This window comes from Bactrocera oleae, chromosome X, assembly GCF_042242935.1.
Source record: "Bactrocera oleae isolate idBacOlea1 chromosome X, idBacOlea1, whole genome shotgun sequence".
Classification (NCBI taxonomy): Eukaryota; Metazoa; Arthropoda; class Insecta; order Diptera; family Tephritidae; genus Bactrocera; species Bactrocera oleae.
Window position 1 is genome coordinate 465,001 of NC_091541.1, and position 5,200 is coordinate 470,200.

Below are 5,200 nucleotides of genomic sequence, written 5' to 3' on the forward strand. Positions count from 1 at the left end.
TCCACAACTACACAATCGTAGTTGGGATCACTCACAACAATTGCAGCATTAGCCCCAAGGTCCGTGAAGACCTTGAAACTACCAGGAAGACCCCGAACCACACCATTGGTGGCGTAGGGCTCCTGGAGTAAGGCAATGCCGCACCTCCCCTCAGCCATACACCCCCCCAATTCACACATTACGGCATACGCCCCCTGGCAGTTTAACTGTATAATCCCCCCCCATCAGTGTCTGGCGAGGGCGCGCTCAACAATGCCACAGTATATCGGGCAGACAGCGGACATCATAAGATGCCCAGCTGCTCTACCCTTGAATGCGCAGTTGCGGCAATGGAGTGCATTGACGCAACTGGCAGCTCTGTGGCCTTCCAGACCGCACCTCCGGCAGACATCTGATTTGGCCCTACACACAGCCACTCTATGGTCGAAACTCATACAGCGGAAGCAGCCAGCAACGGGGCTATCCGGTCGCACCCGGAAGGAGAACCACTTGATGTAGCACCTACCTGCCTCCAAGAGGGCGGACATCATTTTGTCCGTACCCTCAAGGACGACATTGGTGCTATCATCAGGGGCCACCTTCCAGGGACGACTGACCATCCTCACATCTGACCTCTGGGACGCCGGGCTGAAATCCTGAAGGTTCAGCCGGAGTAACTCTTCCATGAACTCATCATGGGAGATCTCCGTGTGAACCCCCTGGACTACAACCCGAGGACCCAACTTCCGGTTGACAGTCACGTCCAACCCCACCTCCCCGAATTTCGCGTTCATCGCAACTTTCTCCCTCTCTAAAACAGAGGGAGTGCGGATGACCGCCCCACCACCCTTTATCGGCCTTACATCATGGATCCTTACGCCGAGTGAAGGACCCACCTCCTTGACCACCTTTTTGATTACTTCCTTAGAGGAAGTAGCAGGCCCCTTACTCCTGACCACAACTGACCAGGTCTCCACCGGCTTCGGCGACATCGGCGCTATTGCCTTCAGCACTGGTGCCGGAGGGGCAGGCGCCGAAGTCGCGGGAGCCACCATTGGTTTGGTCGGACGCGATCCCCCACAACCTCCCGTAAGGGCATCCACCTGCCCGCGAAGTGAGCGTTCTCCGCAATTATGGTCATCAGGAGTGCCTCGTACTTCGAGGCAAGCTCCATAAGACCCCTCATCTCGGAAACCTCAATATTTCCCCCCCCCCCGAAAACCAAAGCGCTAACCTCGGCTGTTACAGCTTTCATAGCTGCAACATGGGTGATAGCGCTACCCCCAACAACACCCCCTTATTCGCAATACGCTCCCCTTTTTTACCTTTCTCCATCTTTTCTCCTTCACGCTTTTTGCCTCCTCCTGCCTCCTTCGCTGCTCCGGCTATGGGTTTCGACGCTCCCGTCTCGCTGGCGCTCTCGCACGACCTCCCCAACGGTGGAGTGCCCAGGCGAGCCTTTCTGCGCGGTGGGGGCTTCTCGACTTCCTTTTCGCCCGCCGATGACGCTGCCGTAATCATATCGGTTTCCGACTCCTCGCTCTCGGCGGGTGCCTTTGCTCCTCGCCTCCGTGGTGGAGACATTTTCCTCCTGCACTCGCGATCGCGTACCTACTACCCAAGTACGTAACTCGCGATCCGACAAAGTTTGAAATCGGCACTCACGAACGCGTACCTGCACTACAACAATATTGTCAGTGGCCTTCAGGTTTCTTGCGGTCTACACAAAACCGGTGCCCGAACTGTTTGTGGACAATGCGGTCACTGTCTTTTGTTCTACACACACAAAACTTCACGCCAGGTAATAACACTGCCTATTGTTTGTAGCACACACCAGGCAAAAACACTGCCTATTGTTTGTAGCACACACCAGGCAAAAACACTGCCTATTGTTTTTAAGCAAACTTAAACGTGCCTAAATTGTCACTGGCCTTCGCACCAGGCAATAACACTGTCTATTGTTAGTTTTGTCACTGTACACTTGCACTACAATTTTTAAAGCAATTACCCGCGGTAATGCTTTATGTGTCTCTGGCCTTCGATTTAATTCGCGCCAGGCAATTGTATGTTTTCTGTTAACAGAAAAAATTCACTGTTTTCAACTGTCACTAAATTGTTTTATCAATGCGCTAACACGACCGTTCACTACGAGTGTCTACAACAGAGTGAGTAGATAGGGACAACGTCCGGTGTGTTTAACGTGAGTACCTGCCGTCGACGGCCTTATCTCACGGCGCTCAAAAGCACAGCGTATCAATACAATGCGTTGATCAGCGCCCCAAAAATGCTAGGCATTTTTTCAGTACCGATTGGTAGTGTGGAATGGACACACTACACACCTTGGTAAGGTTCGAGGCCTATCTAAAACCTCTGCCGTACTTTGGGTCCGGCACCCGGTTGCAATGCAACTCCACATTGAACTGACAAAACGTCAGTTCTTCCCGCATTTGGGTATAAACCACAACCACCACGATACTCCCCGAAGGGCCAGTCCGCACGAGCAGGTTGGAGCGAACTCCAAGGGCCCCTGCTCCCCGTGGTACCAGAATTAAGTCTCCGGTCAGACCTCGTAGCCGAAGCTACTACCAGTTGAGCCTCCATACAGCTCTGGACTGGTAACCAAGGGTTGAACCCCATACGCACATTACACTCACACACCTTTCACACAAGAAGCTAACCCTAACTCACAGTTAAACGCCTCCGCCGCCTAAACAATTCACGCGCAAACGACCCTAACTGTTCGGCATTCCGACTAGTGGAGATCACACCGCTAACATCTAACCGTCCATCAGTCCAGCTAATCCCCATACCCCCTAGATCCCTAATGTCCGAGTACAACGGGCACTCCGCGATCAAGTGAACCCAGTCTTCACGACGCGCCCCACACAAACACCCCGACCTATCAGAAAGGTGCCTCTGATGCAAAAATGCATTCAGAGGCCCATGCCCCGTTAACAAAAAACCCAGACTCAGACAAAATCTGAAGTCTGGGTTACCCTCAACGAACCTAACATCCCGGATGTACTCATAAGTCACCCGACCGTTAGGACTATTGTCCCAACGGTCTTGCCACCTACTCCTAACCCTATCATCTAGAAGCCTCTTGCTCCCTAGAAATCCCTCTCTCTCCACATCATCATCGGAAATCCAATCATTCCGCAGCAATGACACACTCAAGCCCCTTCTTAACCTGAATGCAACAGCTCGCTGTACAACAATCAGGTCAAGAGGGGGTGCACCTAGTAAAACCTGCATCGCATCCGTTGAAACGGTGCGACATACAGGCAAACATGCAAGCATCATGCAACGTTGCACCGAGAGGAGTTTTCGGCGACCAGAGACCGTCATCGCTGATTCCCACCATATTGCGGCTCCATAAGTGGCACAAGCCACAAATAGACCACGGTATATGGTGCGAACAGCACGGCGTCCAAGGCCGAAACAAGCATTTGACTTGCGTCACATACCTGATGCTGACCCCATTCACCTTGACAATCGGTGGACGAACCGGCGACAATCTGCCCTAAAGCAGCATTGTCACCGTTTTGTCCATCGATATGTCTACCCCCACACCTAAACCCCAACTATTTACAATTTCTAAAAATTGTCCTCCCGCCCGCTCTAACTCAAATCGCGATCGACCTTCAACCAGAAGGAGAAGGTCGTCCGCATACGCACAACATTTACAGAGGGGTTCGAGCTGTCCAAGCAGAGAGTCCATCATGAGGTTCCAAATATATGGACCGCAGATGGATCCCTGCGGGCAGCCACGAACCACTCCGATCTCCACACTCCCATGCCAAGGACATATTTGTTGACATTCTCCCTAACAGCACCCTGAACGTAGAACCACGCATCCTCTACACTGCGTCCTTTCCTGAACCCATACTGTCTATCCGACCACATACCCCGCGTTAGCTCCTGAAGCCGTTCCACCATAACTCTTTCCTGCACTTTTCCAAGTACTGGAAGGAGACTGATGCCCCGATAAGAGCGAGGATCACTCCTGATCTTATCAGGGGACTTCAGGAGAGGTACAACCCTAGCAATTTTCCACTCGCGTGAAAAATAACCCTCCCACACGCACTTATTATAAATGGCCTCCAAGTATTCCGGAATGAACTTCCACAAGCTTTTGCACATCTCTCCGTTCAAACCATCAAAACCTGGGGACCGTTTAGACCTGACCAGGCCAAAGGCGTACCCCAACTCTCCATCGTCTAATGGAGGGACAGGTACCTCTTGTGCTTGAGGTACCTGAACCTCCGCCCTAGGAAAGAACGCTCCTAACAAAGCCCCCGCACACTCTCTCCACGTTGATAACATAGTGTCACCAACGCGAAGAGAGGTAACGTCCTCCCTCTTACGACCCCGGCAGATCCTATAGACCTGACCCCACGGGTCGTCCCTATTCTCACTCACGAAACTCCTCCACTCCTCTTCTTTAACTTTTACCAAGATATCCTTATATTCCCTAGCCGCACAACTAAGTTCATGCCTAAGCTGGGACAGCCTGTCAGAATTGGACCGCCGAGCGCGTTGAAACTTTCGCCTCAATCGCCTGACAGTCCTCCTCTTCAAGGTTAACTCATGCGTCCACCACTTAATTTTCCTAACGATAAAACTTTCACACTTTCTAAGTACCCTATAATTGACCCCCCACACTACCTCATAAAGACGAGCAACCTGCTCATCAACCCCCAAATCCTCAAACGCTCTAAGCGGTATACCCAATACCGCCTCCCTGACAGATCGTCCATATTGGTTCCAGTCGATACCAGAGGTACGCCATCGCCGCAATGGACTCTCATACAGCGAGGGAGGGGATTTGGGAGTAACCATAATTTGGATCAAATTATGATCACTCAATCCCCACCCTCCCTTAACCTCCCATCTAGCTACGAACGCCCTATCTGCTGCCTGATTCATAAGCGTCACGTCAATGTCACTCACGCCCCCAGGCCCATCAAACGTGTACCATTCACTCGGCTCATTCACAATGTGGAAGTTTTTAGCCACCACCCATTCACTTAATGCCTCGCCTCGACTGTGGCTTTGATATCCAGACGAATGCCGGGATACCTTACTAAACCACATCGAAGACGAGGCATTCGCATCCAGCCCTAGGATAAATGGGCTACTACTCGCAAGTAGTAGTAGCTTATCCATGTAGCCCAGGTAGGGCTCTAGGGGCTCGCTAAATTTGCAGTACAAACTAGCT